The sequence below is a fragment of the Ixodes scapularis genome, unplaced genomic scaffold (genome assembly GCF_016920785.2).
Source record: "Ixodes scapularis isolate PalLabHiFi unplaced genomic scaffold, ASM1692078v2 PGA_scaffold6__148_contigs__length_123643588, whole genome shotgun sequence".
In the NCBI taxonomy this organism is placed as follows: Eukaryota; Metazoa; Arthropoda; class Arachnida; order Ixodida; family Ixodidae; genus Ixodes; species Ixodes scapularis.
This window is the reverse complement of record NW_024609881.1, coordinates 9,767,846-9,791,650: the sequence shown is the minus strand read 5'-3', so window position 1 is coordinate 9,791,650 and position 23,805 is coordinate 9,767,846. Positions and strand designations below refer to the sequence as shown.

Sequence of the window (23,805 nt, the reverse complement as noted above, 5' to 3'; positions counted from 1 at the left end):
TGTATAGGCCTCAACCCTTTCTTCCAGTGGGTTCCAGTGTTGCCAACTCAAAAATTAAAAACCCGCAGTCCGAATCCCGAAAACCGCTAAAAAACCGCTAAATCCAAAACACAGCGCAAAACGACTTTTTAGACACTTTTTTTTTGCTTTAATTCTTGGCAAAGGTATAATAACAATATAGATCATATATCAATGCCACCTGAAAGGAAGCTTTCCGTTTGTTTTGACTAGAAATCTGTCACGCCACGCCACAGTTCACCCGGGTGATCAGAAGTCGAAATTGCAGAGTGAGCGCATACGAACATGGCAAAGGAACCCTTCAGCAGCGCGTGACTAGTCAGATCCGATCAACTCGTAGAGTCGTCTGCTACCAGAGGAGAAATGTGCAGCGGCCGAAACATGCTTCTTCGCTGCAGCGTGCGCGACCAAATCCACATTCTTCGCAGATAGTTCTGTTTTGAAATAGCGGCACCTGGCTCGTCTGCTATCACCAGGAACCTTCAGTAGCCAGTCTTTAAGTTTAGGGTCTTATAGCCAGTCTTTTCTAAACTTTTGAGCGTACTTCACCACGCTCATTTCACGAAACAGTGACAAAAACGTCAAAGGAAAATTGGAACATTCATGCTCTTCAAACGTGCGCGCACAAAACAGGGACGCATGTTCCGACATTCGTCGCCTTAATGTTTTGATGACGTCACAGGCGTTGCTCTCACAAACCAGAACATTACTGAGAGTAAGCGAAGACGACTGTCTCCTATTATCCTTGTCTTTATGGATACGAAAGGTGCATAGTTGACAGTAAATCGATATAACTTGTATGTCGCTAAGAAACCGCTAAGGTTTCATAAAACCAGCTAAAAATCCCGCCGCCCGCAAAACTATAATTCATGCCGCTAAACAGAACCGAAAATTGCTAAGTTTAGCGGGAAAACCGCTAAATTGGCAACACTGGTGGGTTCGGTGTTGGGGTAACGCCGGCAAGGTCTGACCAGTGGAAAATTTTCGCGGGGGGGGGGGGGGGGGGGGGATCGGATCGGATTTTTGCATTTTCTTTGATCGATGTTGTAGTTTTAAACAGGCAGCGGGATCGAAAATTGCCTTGGGCCCGCTTCAGACGGGGCAATTTCACCCAGCAACTTGACGTCGCAACACCAGCAACACGGGGCGCCCGCATTCACACGCAGCAGCCGAATTGCTATGACTAGCTTGCTATCATCATGAAATTTGATTTTTCTTGCACTATTTAGACGCACAGCTGTGCACTAAAAACGTGTTTTTATATCTTTGAATGGTGTTGAGAATACTAACTCATGTTTCTGAAAAGGTTTATTTCAAAAAAACAATTCATTTCAAACCAGAACCAAGTTTTTAGCTGTCATCATCACCACCACAGGGGTCTCACGTGAAAATATTGCGTCCCTGATTGGCTGCAGCCGCTTCAAACACCTCTGAATAGACCAATCTCACGAGGAGTTGCGCGACGCCACCGCTGCCGCGGTGCATTCTGGTACCTGTAGTTCTCCTCAGTTTTCCGGCCGCGTCAATGCGCATTCTACGCCCGGCGTTTGGAAATTTTCGGGTTAGCACGAGACTTTTAGCCTGGTGTTTACTCATGGTTTTCAATTGGTGGCTTCACCTGTTGTATTGCACAGAGCTATATTAACAGCACCAGGCAAATAGGCCTCGGATATTATGTCTTCCCGAAAGAAAGAAGCATGGCAAAGAAAGGTAAACACAACTGGACAGGGCGGCAGGAAAATGAGCGTTTTACAATTTGTTTCGCTGTTGGCTTCATAATTTATATCCACCCTATTGCACGTCAGCTAAAATGTGTAAGATTACAGGGCAGGAGACATAGAGCGGACCAAAGTGTTCCGTGCGCTGGAATCTCTCTGAGCATTCGTTCCGTAGCGGTCTATCCGTCAGTCGGTCTCAAGTAAGACCTTTGCACTGCTTTGCGGAGGCTATTTTTAATACACTTTTGTCTCGATGTATTTTGGTGGTTATAACTATTATTGCGACGACATGTTTCAAGCACAGCTGTGCTTCAAAAGATCACGACAATCACTAAAAAAGAGCAGCGATTCCCGATATGCATCGCTTGAAATAAAACAACTTTTTTCGGAAGCAGTCTTCACTTTTTTATATATATAAACGTGAGAACACTCCAGAATTCAATTTAGGAGTGCAACACTTACCGCCAAAAATGTAACAAACGAACCTCACTCATTTTGCTGTCGCCTATTAGGCTGGTGGCTGATCCATTTGTGCATTAACAACAATCGAGATCGCAGAAAAAAGCTTTGCCTCATCGGGCGACTGTTAGCGTTCGGAGCTTGCGCCAACAAAATAAAACTGATCAGAAACACAAAAAATCATCCCCACCTTAAGCTTTCAGGTATCTGGCATGGTGGCTTCTTTTTGACAGATGCCAATTGTTACCGCGCGTCATGCATGGCCTTTCTGTAGATCAATCCTTCTTTCTGTGCGGGCTTCTCCCGCAGTTAATCTGTACCCTGTTGCACAGGCTGTCAACCAGAATGAAACAACTTTCAAACAACAACCGAGCCGATGGTCCCTCAAGTTTTCTTGTTCTTTGTCATTGCGCCATTGTTTCCAAGTTAATTGAGACGTCCAACCAGCCGGAATGCTCGAGTAGTGGTGTCGTTGTTTTTTTCCCGCGGCCGCAGTGCGACCACCGCGTGAATGGCGGTGGGCTCACGCGTTCACGAACACCACGAAGCAGACGACAAAGCGATTCTAAAGCGATAAGACGACTGAAACTGCTTTTCTGCGGATGCTCACAAACTAAGGCATCACAAACAACACATTGTCATGAAGTGCAGACATGCAGGAGAATCAAGCTGATACCGGGGTGTCTGAAACGATAATCTACGATGATGTATGCGCAGCCCTATGAAGCCGGGAAGCCGGAAAGCGATGACTACAAGTAGCATGGCGGCAGCACCACTTCCGGAATGCGCGCGCCTGCGCAGTTCGCTTGGTGACATCGGTCTATTGCTCCGAGTTGCTCGCTTGTTCGAGCCGGACCCGATCTCAGCAATTCGTGTCGCTCTAGGGAAAGCTAGGGAACAACCTGCCAGCAACCTCGAAATTGCTGGAAGAGTGGCACCGTCTGAAGTGAGCCTAAGGCCCGCTTCAGACGGGGCAATTTCACCCAGCAACTTGACGTCGCAACACCAGCAACACCGGCCGCCCGCGTTCACACGCAGCAACCGAATTGCTCCGACTTGCCATCATCATCATTAAATTTGATTCTTCTTTAACTATTTAGACGCCCAGCTATGCGCTAAAAACGCGTTCTTATATCTTTGAACGGCGTTGAGAATACTAGCTCATTTTTCTGAAACTGTTTATTTCCGAAAACGATTCATTCCAAACCAGAACTAAGTCTTTAGCTGTCATCATCACCACCACAGGGGTGTCACGTGAAAATATTGCGTCTCTGATAGGCTGCAGCCGCTTCAAACGTCTTCGAATTGCTCCGAGTTGCTCGCTTGTTCAAGCCGGACCCGATCTCAGCAATTCGCGTCGACCTAGGGAAAGCTAGGGAACAACCCGCCAGCAACCTTGAAATTGCTGGAAAAGTTGCCCCGTCTGAAGCGGGCCTAAGAAGGGCCAATGGATCGATGGATGTAAACGTTTATTGTTGCAACAAGCAATCGTGTGACACGGGCTTGGTCTTCACACGTTGAAGTCCCGTATGGAAGGACGACCCGAGGCCCGACTCCTCTGGATAGAGCAGCAGGGACTCCAAGGCAATATTAACTTCTGTAGGGTCTCCAGGTGCACTAATCCACTTTTCAAGGGTGACTGGCCTTGGTTGGGGTGGGAGGGAATCAATGGCCTTTTTCCTGATTCGAAGAAAGTGTTGGCAGTTCCATAGGAAATGGATGAGGTCTGCTGCGAGGGTCTTGAGGCAGTGAGGGCAGGCTTTGGGCTTGGTAAGGTGGAAAAGCAGGGCTGAGACTGATTGGTCTTTTTTTTTTTAATTTTCCTGGTTTTGCATGCGCTGCCTGCCCACAGTCTTCTGGTGTCGGGAGTAATAAAATTAGATGATAGAATCCTTCTCAGAAGCACAGCACAGTGCGTCTCCTAAACAAAGCCTTTGGGGATGGGATGTGGGTCTCGTGGAAGAGAGCCAAGCAGCCTTTCTTTAGTTCTTGCCTGGTTTTTGTCAAGGTGCCTTTGGGGCCGTACCTCTGGCCGTCATCGGTTGAGCTTCCTGGCGAGGAGGAGTCCCTGGTTGGCTGGGAAAGGAGGTACTTTACTAACCCTCCTGCAGCCAGGTGGGCCGCCCCGTTACCAGGAGTCCCAGTGTGGCCGGGGATCCCATGTATGGTGAGGGCGTTGTGCAGTTGTCTAACCTTGTTTGCCATGAAGAGAATCCTCTTGATTGTTGGTGGGGTCATATGTCCTGCATCATCTTATGACATCCTGAGGATCGGTTTACATGAGAATCGATTTGAGTGCTTTCCACTCGCTTTTGCCAAGTGTGTAGTAATTGACTCCGTGCTAAAGCACTGCACGGGCCGGAATTTCTAGGCCCGGCCCGACCCGGCCTGGGCCCGGCCCGAGCCCGACAGAATTTTTAATTTCAAGGCCCAGTTTGACCCGGCCCGGTGGAGGCACGGCCCAGGCCCGGCCCGGGCCCGGCTTGGGCTCGTTAAAATGATATCAGGCACGGGCATCTATTTTTGACTGGACGATTGGTAACACGGCAGGACATAGGTCGATTCAGTTGGTCATTTCGAACCCGGATTCTAGAAGAAAAGAAAAGAATCACAATCTCGCTAATGCATCTTCAAAAGGCTGCATGAACAAAAAAATTATCTAGGGTATGTTAGCTTATCTTTGGCGGCATAGTAAGGCCCCCGCAGAAAGTAAAAAGTCGAGGTCACGTTTTTTCTTCTGTTTTTAGTTTGAAAAGCAAAGAAAAACGACAATCGTTTCGTGCCCCCCGACGCCCTCGTTTTCTTGCGCGCTCTCTGCTACTAGCTGGTAAAGTCCATATGTTTTCTTTTATCTCCTTGGAGGCTTTCTAACTGCAAGATGCCTTTTTGTTATTATTTTTAACGACACTGTAGTGACTTTTCACTTTGCTTTCCTTGTTTTCTATGAACCTAAAAGATTAATGAGCAAACTTTTTGCTATCAACAGTTTAGAATTTGCGACAAAAGACTGACTGCCGAGGCACGGCCCGGGCCGGCCCGAAAACGTGCGGCCTGGGCCAGCGCGTCCTGAAAACTTTTTTCTTCAAGCCCGAGCCCGGCCTGGGCCCGAGAAAATATGTGCTACCGGCCCAGGCCCGGCCAGCGGGCCGGGCCGGGCTCGGGTTTTTGGGCTGGACCGGGCCCGTGCAGTGCTCTACTCTGTACATACCTTAGACATGTGTACGGTTTTGACTAAGATCTTTGCAATCTTCTCTCTGGCTCCTCTCATTTTCTGGGCAATGCGTCGAATGAGTGCTGTGCCCTGCTGGGTGATTCCACGTCAGTTCATGCAATGATGGTCTGGGTCATAATTTTTATATTTTTGTTAAAAATATATATGAAAGCCATGTTCTTGGGAGGAACATTCAGCTATATATAAACGCTGTAACAATTTTTTTCGTCGAGATATAAAATAGAAAAGCTAGAGGTGTGGAAATTGAGAAGATTTCACGATGCTACTTTGCACAGTCGTCATTTTCTCATCAAAGCTTTCACGTCACCATAACTTTTAAGAGTGCAGCTCTTAGGCGCCCGTTTCCGGCTTGAGCGGCGTCGGCGTAACTGCGCAGTGCATTATGGGTAAATTTTCCCGCTAAATTTAGCGGAAAATTTTCCCCTGAATGGGAGGCCAGCAGGAGAGGAGGAGGGGCATACCCTCATCTCCGCACCTTCCCCTCCTCCTCCTCAAGAGCTGCGCTCTAATTTGGCGTTACAGGGAGTTGTAAACATCTTTCATTTTTAATACATTTCACAAACTTTAGACAACACATACACAAAAAAATTAAACATGGCATGAAAACGTGTTTCAGAGACATATTCACAATTTTTTTGCAAATAAACCATTTTTCATAATACTTCACGAAACATATAAAAATGCATGTCTTTAAATATTCCTTACAAATATATAATGATAATATCCCCACCCTTAATTGTCTTCTTGTTATTAACGCGGAAAAGCAGCTGATTTCTCAAAATATGGCAAGATTGGGCATCGATATTTAAAAAAACTCCATCTTTTATTTTTTATAACTTTCCTTTGCACTTTGCAGTGACTTGAACTAACTTGTGATGGCAAAACATTGAGTAACATATGACCTCCAAACAAGAAAAGCTATGACAAACCTTCACTCGGAGCGAGGCAACGCCTTCGTCATAGCAGCTTTGCCGCACAGCACCAAACATTTTGAGCGTTAGTTACGGCATGTATTTTATATTTTTCAAATTATTTTTTTCATAAGGGGTGAGTATAACTGATACAGAATGGCACTTTGAGCTGGAATACCATTACTTTGCTTACAATTCACAAAAACAAAAGAGCCCCACTCTGCAAATTCGCTAACTATGCATACATAAGCTTAAAACTCTCAGTTGGGCAAGAGGCCATGTATACATCCGGCCTCTCGGCATATGATGACTACCACAAATGTGATGCCTGGATTCCTCTCACAGGGTTTACGGTGGTCCACTCTGCTTGCTTCACCACACGAAACTCTCAAACCCGTTTCGCAGACAGGTGGAACATGCAGACATTTGCTACTTTTTTCACGTAGCACTTCCACGAAGAGTTTAGCAGTGACAATCGTTGAGTTGAGCAAAGATCTCAAGTTGGTAAGCGTTGCGTAGTGTTTAAGAACACCACCTACTCCATCACAAGCGCTTTTTCCGTGTTCAGAGGCTGAAAAGATCCATTTGGCCGAGGAGTATGGGTTCCCAGACAATTCGTGCAATTGGAAGCGATCCTTGAGATGTGCCGCCGCTCCGTCTCATACAAAAATTATTTCAGAAAAGACTGGGTAGTGTTCATCAAATTACTCTTTTATGGCCTCCATGGCTAGAAGAGCGTCAGCTATGTCATATGTCGTGTCATCGCTGACAACGGCAAAGCTGTGCGTGCCTTGCGTGAACGTAACCACACATGTGAAGAGAGACACTTGAGTTTTTTCCCGATGAAAACTCTGCACTTTGGTTGCAAAGATTATTGTCCAATTTTCCGCAAAATCGAAGTGGAACATCACTGACTTGGGTGGTAAGGCGGTTCTTGTGTCACGTATCAGGCTTCGTTGAAAGTTACGGATGTAAGAGTGCCTCATACACTTTTTGCTCCATGACTCCAGTTTCCTTAGAAAGGCGGAAGTGTCCACAACCCCTTTGACGAGTTTCCTGGCGTACCATAACGCGAAACAGATCTCTTCATCTCCGTCGTGATGGAGCGACTGCAGCGATATGCTCTGAATTTTTGGGCATTTTTCGCAACGACGCAGGAAGCAATCGTTCTGTTAAGCGCTGCAGAGGTAGATGCACTTGAGGTCGTCTTCAGTAAATGTCTTCTTTGAGGCATTTGTTGCTGTCGTTAAAAGCAACTGAGATTTGGCGCAATATATACATGCGCACACCTCATGCTCGGGACATTTTTTTGCCCAATTTGGTCATAGGGAATAAAATTTAGAGATGCCTAGTTCTCGATGGGGATGGTCCTTTCTAAATAGCTGGTAAGCTTCCTCAAAAAAGCGGGTCATAAACCTTCCTACGACTTTGGTCTTTTTTTTCGTTGATCATGGCTTCGACGACGTCCTTTTTGTTGGGACTTTGAACAGGGCATGCGAGGTCATCGCGTGTGTAGTACTCAAGTGCAACCCTCACGTCTTCGGCATTCACCTTTTTCCCCATTTAGGGATCAGGAATTGCCCATACACCACCTTTACGCTTCAGTTTTCTCGTTTGATCAATCGTGTAGGCTTCTGGCACCAGACGCAATATTTCTTTCTTTGAAATGCTTGGTGGCAGGAGCGTGTACAATCGCTTGCGTTCCTGGTGGGAACTGCATGCCTTTAGCGCTTCGTAAAGCGCATCAAACGACTCCGCGCAGTGCTCACAACTGTCTTCGCCGGTTTTCAGGCCGTAAACGCTTGACAGCTTTCCTCTAATTAAAGAACTCACTTAATCTTGATTTTTTTCAAATGTGCTTTGTGCCTTTTTTTTTAATGGTTTTACGTGGTTTCAATGGAATTACCAGTGGACTAGTAGCACACAAGTCTTGACTCACTTCAGCCAGAATTTCATCAAAGTCCCAGGAAGAAGAGTTTGATGTACTAGCTTTGTGAGGAGAAGCAATCTCTTTCTGGGGGTATTTGTAGCAATGCTGGCATAAAAGGTCAGATTCATTCACTGTCCTTGGAGCCAGTAGCTTTTCCAACCGCACTTTGTTGAGTCTCCCTACATGTACGAGGTGCTAATCCCTATACACTTTCTCCGTAGATAATCCACACAGAAGAATCGCACGGTACTGAATCGTTGGGCCACGGCTGTTCGATCTGACACTAGACTCTTACTCACTTCGTAAATGACAGAACTTGAAACGCCCTGGCAAACACCTTTTTTGAAAGATTCTGAATTCCTCTCTCCTGGCTCCGAATATCCGGTCAGATTTCCGAAAGAAAATGTCCTTGTGGTTATCAACTTCTGTCTTTCCTTGTAGTTATAATTGGTGCGTCAGACACGGTTAAGCTGGTGTTATTTGTTTGTAGTCCCACTTATTCAACACCAAAGACACCGAGCAGTCTATGTATGATTGCTCATTATGTCAAAAGGACACTGACAGGGTATTATGCTTTCCAAGGTTTTCATTTTAGAGTGCAGCTCTTAGGCGCCCGTTTCCCGCTTGAGCGGCGTCGGCGTAATTGCGCGGTGCATTATGGGAAGTGTCCCATAATGCAACGCGCGGGGCCTCGTGACGTCACGAGGGTCACATGACGTCACGACGGTCACATGGCGTCACGAAGGTCACGTGACGCCACGAGGGTCACGTGACCTTTGTGGCGTCGCGTGACCCTCGTGGCGCCAGGAGAAGAGAAGATGGGGGAAGGAGGGATGGGGAGGAGGAGGGGCACACCCTCCTCTCTGTACCTTCCCCTCCTCCTCAAGATCTGTGCTCTAATTCGGCGTTACAGGGAGTTGTAAACGTCTTTCATTTTTTACATGACATATGAGAGCCCAACTACCCAGAAAACAATTTGCGGCTCGAAATTCGTTTTCTTTTTACCTGAAAACCGCTGATCGAGAACTGGCCGGTTTGAGTTGAGCTCACTCTCTTCTCCGTGGTCACGTGCCGTTTTCTATGGTTTAGACACAACCACCAAATGTCCGTCATCGAAGGTACACACACAATATTAAAAATAGAAAAGAAATGTGATACCCATTTCTTGTGGCTTCTAAAAAGCTGCAAATACGTTGATTGGGAAATATAAGTTGCATAGCCACGTGACTTCCGCTAACTGTATCCTCCTCTATATGTCTTTTTCCTCCCTTGTCCCATTTTGGTTTCGAGCAGTTGCGTTTTCTTATTTTATTAAAAATATATGTGACGCTGTAGCAAAATATTGATTGGGTAGTCTTTGGGCAGCATTATAAATTGCTTGGCAAAAAAATAAAAATAAATTTTGAAGGGTGTTAGTGTTTCTTTATTGGGGGAGATGCGGGTCGAAAATAGGGAATTTTCGCAAAAAAATTTAATTTGGAATTTGATGGTGTTCAATTATCTTTGATTGATATTTTAATATAAGAAAAGTAAGGACCGTTAATAAAGCGAAATTAGTCAAATAAGTATTGTAAAAACTGGCGGGCCAGAACTGCATAAATTAGTGCCTTTATTTTGTGCGCGGGTCTTCAAATGGTTGTCGTTGCCAACACATTGTCTCCGCTCTGTTGCAGTCTTGTGCAGCTTCAATTTCTGGCAAAATTATTAACAAAAATTATTTCTTTCTATGGTAACATTCAAACACGTTTTTTTTCTTTATGTAATTTTGGGTCATCTTTACAGACAAGAGCTTTTGTTTTTAATATTGTCCTATAGACCGTTCCATTAGGGTCATAGCAGAGAGGGTGATAGAGAGAAAAAATGCCCTCCCCCTCTCGCCCTCATGTCGTCTGCTCCGCCGAGTGGGCTGTACCTAGCATCCGGCTGGCGTACAAACTTTGTTTAAAATAGCGTCATTTTGGAAATTTCAAGCGCAGATGCGCAGATTTCGGTATGCCAGTTATCGTGTAATACTATGTTAGATAAAAAGAGTAACAGGGTCCAGTTGCGCTGTTACCTGCGTGCAAATAAAAATAAAAAGTAGAGAAAACTGTCGGATTGGCCGGTCTCTCCAGTGAAAAGTAAATCCGGTTGCTGTAGCTTTTTTACTATACAAAGTTCGTACTGGTGTAGGCCTTTAGCGACCATGAGTGGATGTCTGAAATAATAAAAATAAATGAAAACATGCTCTCCTGCCGCAATACACGCAGTAGTTGAGGGTAGTACTGCCGGCTGACTCAACTGCTATTTAAGTAACGGAAAAAAGATATGCTAGTTGATCATTTACCAAAATAGAGCAACAGAGAGCTCTAGGCTGATTTTGGAGTAGACATAACTATTCTAAGAATGCGAACCACTTCACAACGGCAGCCACGAGCGAGAGTTGGATGTTCCGTACAGCCCACAGGTACAGCCCAAAGATGGAGAATGGCAACCTCCCGGTTTGTCGTCTGCTAGCGGAGTCGGGCGCGTGCCCTCTCTCTCGTTTTACCCTGCTGAACCCGCTGAATTTCCCGGATGTATGGAGAGGGCGGTGCTGTCGAACAAAATGGTGCCGCCCAGAGAGCGCTAAATGGAATGGTCTATACAACCAAATTTGGCCTGCATATGCTTCAGAATAAATGGATTGCAAATATCTAGGTTTGATTGGAATGTGTATTTTCTTGTATTTATGAAAACATTAAGAAACTTTTGTTAGCCCTTTGAAAGTGGTGTTTTTAATGCTTCAAGTACTTTAAAATAGAATAGGTCTAGCCACATTATTTATGTTCATTACATACCCTGGTTTAAAAGGAGCAAAAAGATATTTTTTACTAGGCTCTTTTTAAGTCTGTTGCCATGCAACATGTGTGTGCAAGAACATGTCTTTTTTTCTGCATGTTCAGAGCATCCAGGACATAAAGAGCAAGCTTTATCAAAACTACCGTAACTCTAGATTTATATGAAGGAGATCAAGCATTATAATTTGAAGTTTCATTCAATTGTATGAAATAATTAAAAAATAGTTTTCCCTGGTGCATGTCCCACATTTAGCAACACTCCTGAACTTTTTGTGGGAACAGGAACCTGGCGGCTTTCCTGAATAGGTGGAGCCGAAAGTCCCGCGGTTCAGCGAATTCACAAAACAAATTTAGCATTAATATAGGGACATTTAATGGGGTCCAGCCATATAGTTACCTCAGATTTGGTATAGTGCAAGCCCTAACTTCTTTAACTGTAAGTATTTTTACCATACTGGCAATGCCAAAAAGGAATTGGTTGTTTTGAGACACCTTCAAACTATAAGTCGGGTGGCACAGGCCACCCATTACTAGGTACACAGGCAATTTCCTCATCCATTCGTCATAGTTATCTCAAAATGTCCAAATCTTTGGTGTGTCTTGCGTGTTATTCTCATGGCTGACTGATTAGCTTGATGCGCTTGGAGGGTGTGCTCACTTTATTCTTAACTACTGTCATTGTTCATTGCATTTGGTTCCTAGCATCTCAAGTGGCCCCGTTGCGTCCCTCTTGATCTTACGAGACTCCCTACGAACCTGACCTTGGGCCGCGATTGGAATGGAACCGATTCAGTCCTCAAGTCGTGGTGAGTTTTTTTGTTTGTTTCCATTTCTTTTGTAAATAGAGGACAGTGAAAGTGTCTAGACTACAGGCGGTCATGGTCTAGAGCAGTGCTTCTTGTACAGCTGTCCAGAGACTCCTTGTAGTCTGTGCCGATTCGCAGATCCTCCACCAGGGAAGCTAGGAGCTCCTAGCTCAGATGAAAATGTGCAGGGTGATTGGGTTTTGCTTCGGAGGAGAGGGACGCAAGCAGCGAAATTGAAGTTCCGGAGAGGTTCCTGGCAGCGGCGAATTAACGTTGGGCAAGCTAAATGTTGACTCCTATACATGAGGGGTGTGGAGATAGAAGGCGGGAAGCGGGCTGTCTACCAGGTACTGGGCTAATGCTGGAAAAGAGTGAAGAGGACAAAGGCAGTAAAGTAAGCGGAAAAAGATATGAGAGAGTTGAGATTGAAAAAGAAGCCTACTATGCAGAAATATTTTGATTAAGAAAAGATAACTTCTTTGGCAATTCAAAAAAGAAGTTTGCTCTTTTTGTTTGATCTTAGCATCTCAGAAGTTGAAAACTTGTGGTTGTGCGGCGTCTATTTTCCTATTAAAAATGTGGTAGAAGTTTGTGCCATGCCTCTTTCTGAGCAGAAATATCTGGAGCACAAAATCCAGTCGAGGTGCCGGCGGCATGACCATGGGCGCACATCAGCCAGTCACAAGGATCACATTTTTAAAAGGGAAATAGACGTTGTGCAAGCTGAAATTTTGGATTTCTAGGATGAGCCTGTAAGATAAGTTATTACCACATTAGATTATTCGCAGATGATTGCATTTTATGCAATGAAGTTAAGTCCTATTAAGACGAAATAGCTTTGAATAATTGCTTAGAAAGGATACTGTCCTGGTGTTGGGAATGGCAAATGAAGCTTAGTACCTCAAAAACTCTTTCAATGTCCATTATGTGAAAAATGTGTCCCCTGGAATTTGTTTATTGTATTGGTCAGCCTATTCCATCTGTTGGAGAGTAGAAGTACCTGGGTTTATATTTTAGTTATAAACTCTTTTGGGACAAGCCCTTCGATTACATTACAGACTATGGTCTTTAAAACGTCTCCTGAGGCACTTTCCTCCAACACGAAACTAGTTTATAAAACAGTATTCAGGCCAATTTTAGAATATGCAAAGGAGGATCCGACCGGCTCCGAGTGTTCCGAAGGCCTTCGGTACCTTCGGCGAGAAGCTTTGTATTGCCGTTTCGCCGTTTCGCGGTATGGCAGCGCGAAGTGGCTCCCATTCTGAACTGATCTTTACCCCGTGTTTGCTGTCATTTGTGGCCAATGAAGTGTTGTCATGCCGAATCAGTGTTTAATCGTGAAGCAAATGCAACGCGAGCCGCACTGGCTGCCCGCTTTATACAGCCTATCCAGAACATGCTTTAGTGGTGCCATCTCGAGCCGTCGATACGATAGTGAGCTAGCGCTCGTTAGCTCACTATCCCTCCTGTAGTTCATGGCCACTCAAGCAACCAAGGACGTCATGAGGGAGGTTATTTTTTGCTTGTTTTTGTAATTTTAATTTGTCTATAACTTTTTAACTAAGCGAAATTCGAGAAAAGAAAGGTTTCATTGAGTTACTACGAGCAGTGCACCCAGGTTCGGTGCAAATTAAAAACCAGTAAAAAAGTCCTTGTAGGGCCCCTTTAAGCGAAAGAGCGTAGAGAGATATATGAAAGATACTATTTTTAAGGATTCAGGGTAAATGAGACATTGGCACTTCAAGATTCATTACATTTTCAAGTGGATTAAACACTAGATCATCTCATGCATGTTCAATACTTAAGTATCAAGTATGATTAGACACATTCAAATACTCCTTTTTCCCTGGGTCTATTGTTGAATCGAACAAGCTGCATGCTGATGTTACCAATTCAGACTGTACTGACTATTTTATCGATGAGGCCACTATCTTTTTTCCAAAATAGATTGAATTTTTTTCTCACGTTCAGATGATTTGGTAATATTTATTGTTTTGTATGCTGGGTGCTATATATATATATTGTATAATGTTTTGGGCCACATTATCCCTGGTGTTCAATTGTATTTTTCTTTTTTCTGTTGTTGTGTGCCTCCTACCACAACCCTTTGGGCCAGGTAGTATTGATAAATGAATAAAATAAATAAAGAAGAGACAATCTCAGGAACATCTGTGCACCTTTAAACAAATTTCTCATTTTTAAGCCGATTTAAATAACTATGTGTGCCTGACTATTAGGGATGCGGGCCGTTCGTCGAAAGACAATTCGTAGTAGGGCAACTCGTAGCAGGGCAATTCGTCACTGGGGCAACTTGTTGAAAAATTGGAGATAATGTTTAAAGATCTTGTTGCGCACGTACTAGCCTTTTTAGCGTTGCGTTGCTTTTGTTATTCAGCTTCTGCGTGGCGTTCTATTTAGGAAGTTTAGTCTTCTGTTTCTTTTTAAGTTGATGAACATTTTACTTAACCTTGGAAGCACAGAACATAGAACTTTCAGGTCTCCTTTGTAATCCACGTCCACGTTTTCTCTGCGCATGCGCAACACGGAAAGGATGTACCTCGTCTGCATGCGTGACACAGACAGGGACCGCGTATGTGTGACCAAAATGTTTATCATCCCTTTTTTCCATTAGCGACAGAGGTGCCAAGATCGTGGTGGACAAGACATAATTAGTCAGTGTCTATTAGAACTTAGTAAAAGTCAAATTTTTTTGTCGAGAAAAAAGTAAACAAATCAAAAAAGGGGGTTGCTGGTAATTGTACACATTTAGAAAACTCCCGTAAAATACCGAGGAAGCGCCCAGCCCACTTTCACTGAAAACCCGGTTAATCTAGAAATGGGCACTTGTCCAGTCAAATCGGTAAAAACCAAGATGGCGATCAATAAAGAGCTTTGAATTTAGGGAGGGTGAATGGAATCAGAGAAGGCACGTTTACTTTCAGATGATGAATGATGGGGTCCGCGTCATCATTTATCGTTTGAAAATAAATAAACTAGTACCTTTTCATTGTCACTGAACCCAGGAAACAACTCTAGTGCAGAATAGGAGGTCAATGCTCTCATCACAAGTAGTTTTTCCCTTTCGATCGCAAGAAAGCAGATATCCCCATCATCGCCTTTGGCGGTCTTGTGGCTGCTGCAACGGGGTGATTATTTTCGGCTGATGTAGGCGCTTTGGAGAGAGTGGGCGCTTAACGTATGCTTTGCAGATTTCCCAAGTTTGGCAAATGTTAATGGTGGGCACTTGTACGAAGTGGGTGCTTCTGCTGTATTTTACGGTATGCTGGATAAGCATCATAAATGATACAAATATTAGAAGTATCTGCTAACGGTTTGACGAATTGTCCTAGTGCACTATGTGACGAATAGCCCTGCTACCAGTTGGCGTGTGACGAATTGTCTTTCGACACATGTATAGCTTCTCAAATACATAGAAGTATGCTATTGCCTCTTTTATGTGATGAACAGCAATTTTATGTATGTGTGTGGGCTGGAGGAAAGCAAAGTACACAGGGGTGCGTGGCGGAACTATGGCAATTATGCACACCTACCATGAGAAAGTGACCAATTAAGTGGCTGCCGTGTTGAGTAGAGCATTAAATACTACTTTGTTCTATTTCACAGAAAATCCCCGATTAGCAAGGGTGGTGCTAATTTGCAAATTAAATTGACCGGTGTCTTGTCATGCTCATACCATAACAGCCAGGCTATGTTGTTGATATTTTAAAAGAGAATGTTCGTTCGGGCTCGCGCTTTTTTAGGCCAGACTCGCTCTGAGTACGAAGGTGTGTATAGATTATACTGAACAATTTGGATCACTCCTTTCTGCATGATTCTTCTCCAGCGTAACATTAATGAGTATAAACAATGTTGTTTAAGGAAGCGAGAGCTGCAATTGCCACTCAGTGTTCCTATAAAAGGCAGACTGAAGGGGCTCGTCCTTAAACTTTTGTGACATTTTGAAGATATTATTGCTTTTAGCTCAGTTGTGTCATCATAAATATTGTTCAACTTATTTCGTAAACTATATTACGCTATATAACAACGAGGTGGCCTTTTCGTGATTTTATGCACTGTAATTGATTGCTTAGTTCAAGAGCACAACTACTATCAACCTTTTAATACTGCGACACAAGGTTGTATCAATCGCGTCTATTTTTGTCAACCTACCACACTTTGTGACACCCTTTCGATTCAGCTAAAATAAATGTGACTGAGGTAAATAAATGGATGTTGAGACCACAACAGAATGTTAAGTTGGGCTAGTTGGTTGTTCATGACTGGTAGCGCTTTCTTAAATTTTTACTTTGGAATGCGTGAAATGGCGTCTCTTGGCTCACGTTCTTAACGTTTCAGCTTTCACCTGTGCTTTGTCGGTGTTCAAACTTTTGTTTTTACTTTGTATTTTGCTCGTGATCACGTTCCGCACCGCAGCAGGTACGCTTCTATGTGTGTGAGAGTTTGAGACGCTCAAGTTTGTACTACCCAAAGCAAGTCCTAACAAGTACCTTTCGCAGCACCCCCTGGGCAACGCAGGAGGCCCATATAGTCTCTGCCATATTGGTTGTTTTGATTTTGTCCTGTAGCTTCGATATTACGTCGTACGCAAAAAACAAGCTGGGTTGAGGCTATAGTTGGGTTTTTCGGTTCCGCTATTGGCGACTCCAACTAACTATAGGTGGCGCCACTCATTTTCCAAAATGGCGGTTATAGTGAGGGTCGGAGATGCGTGCCGCTGTTGAGCCTGTCTAGTGTGCTGACTTCACTGAGCGACATAAATTATTTCTGGTAATACGAGGAAGCTAGGGTGTTTTGAGCGCAGGTCACCTCTTTACCCTGAAAACAAGAACGGTGTTTAGCGCAATATTTATGCAAGGATGCGCGTTTTACTTCTGGAGCGAAACCGAAACTAACCTCTATTTTGGATTTGATTTCTCGATATTAGGTTTTAATTTCGGATTCTCTCGTAATTCAAGATGTGTCTCACATCGTAATTATTTCGTTTTGAGAAGTTGTTCGCGGAAACTTTATTTTGTGACATACATGTTCGATCCAGGCTGATATTTGTAGTTGTTGAAAAAATGAGTGCTGATATTTGTGCGTTCTCGCTGCCTTTTCTCTCTCAGATAATTGTCATGTGAAATAATGAACTGCAGGCCTTTTAATATGCTTTGGGTTTTTAGATGATTACTTGATTTAGCATTATTTTCAGCACAATAATAAGAGAATAATTCCACTTTTTACAATATGTCTCTACAACGTATAAATTAATAAACAATGTTCTCACTGCAACAACCCAAAGACGAAATCCCAGTCACAGCTGAGGTGTGTGTGTGTGTGTGTTTTATCGCAACACGTGACGCATATGACTTTATACTACATCCAGTGTTTGACTGTTTGTCTATCTTGATAACAATGTCAGAGTTTTTTATATGCTAAAAAGAAAACAAAATTATACCTTTTTTTAAAGACTATTATGGTTAAATGGCGTATTTTCGTGATCTTGGCGTTAACTGGGGGCATACATTGCCGCGCTTTGTATTAATAATAATGATATTAAAATTCAGATATTTTAATACGTAATTTTTCAAGCTCTCATTTAATTTGTTGCTTTTGATTTAATTTTTAACGCGCGGACAAATATGACAATCAAAAGTGTGCTTATCACCATCACTGGTGCCAATTGCAGCATTTTGAAAATAAAAATAGTCTCAAAATAAATGAAAATATATTAGCTGATTTGAGAAATTCATGTAAAATTAGGTTAATTGTGGGTAAAGTATATTTTGCTATCAAAGACGCAACTTTTGACAATTGGCAAAACGTCCAAAGTCGCCGCCAATATCCTTCCAGACCAAATGCCCAGAAGTAAAGAAAATAATAACAAAAAATTAATTTTTTTTGTTTAATTATAAATTTTTTTATAACATTGAGTTATTTTCATTTTTACGCTCCGTCGTTTTGCCAATCTCAGCCTTTCCAGTTCGAAGGAACGCCTACCTGCTTGCGCGTCAGCTCACTGCAGCACGTTTCGTTGGCGTTGGAAACCGGTGAAACAGTTGTGAGTTTTAATATCGCATATACGAGCGAACGCTAGCGCTGTGTGTTTGCGATAGCTTTGCGTGTTCCACACTACGCGTGTTTGGAGCCCAAAATCGCGGTCTTGTATGGCGCATGGCGATGAGGTGCACGCACAACGTGGGGCACGCAACTCTAACGCAAACGCACGCCGCTTGCGTTTGCTTCTATGCGCATTCTATGCGGAATACTAAAACTCTCCAGTAAGGTACAATCCCATACCGGCTGCAGCACTACGTAGGGACGGTGAAGAGTGTTGTTTGCATTCGGAAATGAAGCCGTCAACCCAAACATGAAGCACCAAGGAGCATGCTACGAGTGAAGTGACACGTGCTGCATGTGCTGGAGTCTTCAGTGGTAGCTGTTTTAAAGCAAAAACCTTAAACAAATGGGGCATCTTCTTTGTGCGTTTGTGAATGCCTTATTTTGGTCATTTACTTCGAATCTTTTATGTGGGGAAGGTGAGCGCGTGTTGACCTGCATTCCCAGCATTCTCGGTGATGCTAGGATAATTTCGCAACAGGTCTGTTACTATGGCTGGCGTCATCTATTTTGTGCTACTTTGTCGAGCCTAGCAGTGATGTGATTTTGTGCCAAACTGTGCCCAAGGGCCTGCTACATCCTGCTACATTTTACCAAAATGTAAGGAATTTGTGCCAACATTGCGCAAAAAATTAATTTCATTTTAATCATCCTGGATATGAATTACTCGGGCCTCGCTACCCAGCCAGCCAGCCAGGTTTTCAGAACTTACGATAATCGCCTTAGATAACATCAACGTTACTAGAACACTCAGTTGGGAAACTCGCCGTCGAAACCTGGGCCGCTGGCGTCCACCGAGACCGAGCTAAATACGACAACAGCGCCACTCTTTATCATTTGTCTGTACTGTGGTCACCTTGAGCGTTTAGAGAGCATGTTTTTGCGTAAAAACAAACAGAAAAGACTCTTTTTGTATGAAATTTATTGGAGTTTAATACAAAATGAAGGACGCGTGAGGTTTTTAAAATCTTTAGTTTGCAACGCTTTGCGGTACAATTAATATTGTTTTTATACAACCATGCCTCAGCGGTGCTTTCAGGTAGCACGTCCCGACCTAGGTGCATTTTAACTTCGGTATTACAACGCGGCGCGTCCGCTGGGGAGACGGGGGTGGCACCCCTGTAACCTCTTCCGCTGTATATGTTTCGGCCCAAAATAGCCGATTAAAGCCAAAATAGACGTCACGTGCAGTTCCTCGAGTGGCCGCTGCGGGAGAAATGGCGGCATTGTGTTCGCCATTAGCTCGGTGCTCGGGGACAGATCGTGGACACATTTTGAGAGCAGTCTCTATGGCAGTTTCCCCACTGAGTGTTTTAGTAACGTTGGATAACATACTATTCAATTTGATTTCACGTCACACACTGGCACCACTTGGAAGTTTGGCAATAGTAGACCGATCTCACCAGCCAGTTTGACTATGCCACCGCTGCCGCAATGCATCAAGGGAGCTTTAGTCTTTCTGCACGTGCGACAACCTTGCTGGAGCTCTGCGCGTGTGTAGCACGAGGCGGCACGAGCCGTCTTGTGCACTGCTGCCTGCCTCCTGCGAACTAAAGTTATGGCGGCGTCACGCATGCGCCGAACGCTTGGTGACATCGGTCTATTCTCGTGTTCGTGGTTTGTCCTGGCAGGTTAGTTAGTATCGTTGAGTGGGCTACTCACCATGCACTGATGTACTGCAGTGAAGCGACAAACGCAAAGTAGTCGTTGAGATTTCGCTTCTCTTGCTTCGCCGCAGCGCACTTGCGTGCCCGGGAAGGGAGGGAACGGACGAGCGGCTTGCATGCTTTCGCATTCACAACTCATAAGAAATGCTTAGGGTACTTCAAGCTTTTTTTTTTTTATTTCAGGTGATTCAATCACTCACGTTCAGGACGTTAAAGGGACACTGACAGGGTATTTATGGTTGCCAAGCTTTTTATTTGTACATGACATATGAGAGCCCAACTACCCAGAACACTATTTCGGGCTCGAAATTCATTTTCTTTCCGCCCAAAAACCGTCGATCGAGAACTGGCCGGTTTGAGTCGCACTCACTCTCTCCTTCGTGGTCACGTGCCGTTTTCTGTGGTTTAGACACAACCACCAAGGATAATCAGTTGGGGGTCATCAAAGGTACACACTCAATATTAAAATAGAAAAGAAATATGATACCCATCTTCTGTGGCTTGTAAAAAGCTGCAAATACTGCCGCGCGCACAGCTGGTCAAGTAGGCAGCGCGGCTGTGGCCTAACGGTTATCGTGCTTGCCTCCCACATGGAGAGCCAGGGTTCAATTCCTGGGAGCGACCCGTCTTTTATTTATTCTTGCAATTCAGTGTTCTGGTAAATTCGAGAATCCTGTTGCGTATTCGAAATCTGAATGTTCTACGCACCGAATGTTCTACGCTGAATGTTACAGAAGCCCACGCCTGTACATAAGGGGCTTCGCGAGCCGGAATCAGTCTCGCCCCAGTGTTCGATTCTGCTGTTACGCCGCCATCGACGCCCGCGACGTTGTAGTGTTATCTTCTGCTTCCTTTTTCTTTTAGGCACAAGTTTGCCTCATTAAACATTTAGTTTGTTTCAGTTTTCGTCGCCTCATCAATTGTCATTTGTGACATTTTGTTGGAGGTGCTGGGCATCGCTTTCTATGCCCATGAAGCGTACGCCTCCGAAGACATCCCGGACGGGTGAGGTGCTCAGCCCCAGAGGGCTACCCTTAGCAGAAGACGCCATCGCCAGAGCAAGCCGCCGTACCAAAGGCCGATACCCGGATTGTGGGCCCCTGTTGAAGAAACCAAAGAAGACCGCAACGATGACCATCCCACCCGTCGTTGTCCTACCCGTAGCTGCCCGTGCACCCGCGTCCTTCCATGGTGGGCCCTATGAAGACGTCGAAGACTGGCTACAGTGGTATGAGCGAGTGGCCCAGCACAACCGATGGACGGAAGAACAGCGCCTACAGAGTCTTTGCTTCACACTTGAAGGAATGGCCAGACACTAGCTCGAGGATCGTGAAACTTCTTTGACCTCATGGAACACCTGCAAGGGTGCACCGAGACGGACATTCACCAACCACTATCGACGGGAGGGTAATGAGGACATTCTTTGAATGAGGACCCAGGGCAAAAACGAGACAATCACCAGTTTCGTCAAGGATGTTCTGCATTTGGTCGCTTGTGCTGGTCCTCGAGCCACCGACGAAAAGAAGCTGCGGATCCTGATGCGAGGTGTAAAGGATGACACCTTCGGAGGCCTCGTCCGCAACCCGCTGACCACCGTTCAAGCCTTCGTCACGGAGGCAACCAGCATCGAGCGCGCCCTCCAAGCGCATGCTTCCTGGCCACTACCAACGACATTCAGGCGTCACTGCATCCACCCTGTTTAGCGGCGAAATCTCCCCTGTAACCCTGGACATCCGTGAAATTATCCGGGACGTCGTCCAGGAGGAACTCAGCTGGTTGCTGCCGAAATCGAGTCGTCCAGCGACACTCTCCATCGCCGAGGTTGTCCGCGAGGAAGTCAAACGGACGGTTCAACCTGAAATTTTCATCAACGTGACGATGCCAGAAGAACGGACTTTGAGCTATGCCACCATGGCCCGACGACCGCTGCAAGCCCCCCGCCAAGCTCCGACACCACCCCGAAGAGACCCCCAATCTCGCAGTATCCTCAGCGTCAGGAAGAGCAAGCCCAGTACGTCTGCCCGGAGCAACCCTCGACGAGGAAGACCGACGTGTGGTGAACGGCCAACCGACGCCTGCTCAGCTACCAGTGCGGGCCGACCACATCTACCATGACTGCCCCTACCGTCGACTTGGGCTGCGTGGTTTCCACCCGAACGATTCACGTCCGAGGTACGGCGAACGCCCTTGCAACATCGAGGAGTACCTCCGACGCTCACCCTCCTCAGTCCCGTCTTTCCGCCGTGAATCTCGCTCACCATCACCACGACGTTCAGCATCTCCAGCTTCATGACCCCGCCGAGAGAGCCTGTCTCCCCTGCGTTGCCGGGAAAACTAAGTGCAGCAACGCCTGGAGTTGGCATTGCTGAAGACAACCAAGGAAAGAGCCTCCAAGAACGCCGGAGCACTCCCACTCTCGTCTCCTGACGCCACACATCACAACGATGCTCCTGCAACGGTGCCCGACAACCTAAAAGTTGTTATCAACGGCCACGACGCATCTGCCAGCGTAGACACCGAAGCAGACTACTCAGGCTTGAGTGAGAAGCTCTCTCGAAGCGTGCAAAAAGTTACAACGTCCTGGGGAGGACCACTAATTCAAACCGCCGGAGGACACCTTATCACACCTGTCGGAAGGTGCACTGCTCGTGTCGAAATTCACGGCGAAACATGGCCTGTGAAACTCATCGTTCTCCAAGACTGTTTCAGAGACGTCATTCTCAGTATGGACTTTCTGTGTGAATATGGTGCTGTCATTGACCTTGATGAGAACAGATTCACGCTTCGGATGCCTGTTCTGCCTTCAGAGAAACCCCAAACAGCGTCAGCCGCCGCCCAAGTCACTGCCGACCACGTGAACCTGCTACCGCGATCAAGTGTTGTCGTACCTGTCGTGACCGATGCAGCTACCTGCGGCGAAAAGTGTTGTCGTACCTGTCGTGACCGATGCAGCTACCTGCGTTCTGGAAAGGCAGCCTTCAGTTGCTCCCGGGAAGAGGGATAGGCATCGCAAGAGGAGTGGCTGAACCTCAGGATGGGCGCACCGGGGTCCTCGTGACGAACTTCCGACAAGAAACGCAACACTTCATGAAAGGTGCCACTGTGTGCCATATCGAGGAACTTCGGAACTCCGCCAAAATCACCGCGATTGCTGAAGAATCATCGCCACCTCAGCAAGACTTTACGCCGCCAGCGCAGCTCGACATTCACCCCAAGCTTCCAGGCCCGAAACGACAGCAGCTGAGTGACCTCCTCGCCGAATACTGCGACAGCTTTGCAACGCTGTCAAAGGTGTGCCACACCGACGGTGCGAAGCATCGCATTGTTACCGAGGACGACGCGATCCCTGTGCACCGATCGCCATACAGAGTCTCCGTAAAAGAAATAGAAATCATCCAAGAGCAAGTGCAAGAAATGCTGAACGACGACATAATCTAGCCTTCAAGCAGTTCGTGGGCCTCCTTAGTCATGCTGGTTAAGAAGGATAAAACACTTAGGTTTTGCATGGACTACTGGCAGCTGAACGCGGTAACGAAGAAAAACGTCTATCCACTCGCCCACACCGATGACACGTTAGACCGGCTGCGTCACTCTTGATAGTTTTCATCAATGGACCTGAAGGGCGGCTACTGGCAGGCCGAAGTCGACGAATGGGACCGAGAGAAGATGGCTTTCATCATGCCAGATGGGCTGTACGAGTTCAAGGTGATGCCCTTCGGACTATGCACGGCTCCAGCAATTTTCCAGCGTGCCATGGACACCATACTGGCAGGACTGAAGTGGCAGAGCTGTCTCGTCTACTTTGACGACGTCATAGTGTTTTCAAGTGACTTCGATGAGCACTTGCAACGACTCCGAGCTGTTCTCCACACCATACAGACCGCCGGACTCACCCTCAAGCCGTCCAAGTGCCGGTTCGCCTATGACGAACTGAAGTTCCTTGGCCACGTGGTTAGTAACGAAGGCGTCTACCCAGACCCCGAGAAGACATGCCTTTGCAGCATTTCCAGCGCCCACAGACAAGAAGGCTGTGCGAAGATTCTTTGGACTTTGTGCCTACTATCGACGCTTCGTTCGGGATTTCGCAAGGATGTCCACACCGCTCACAAAACTCACGAAGGACGC

The 23,805-nt window shown here is 45.7% G+C and overlaps 1 pseudogene; it reads left to right on the top strand.

Moving 5' to 3' along the window:
* Positions 1-23,805, top strand: part of LOC115308664 — a 45,182-nt pseudogene that overhangs the window by 2,974 nt on the left and 18,403 nt on the right.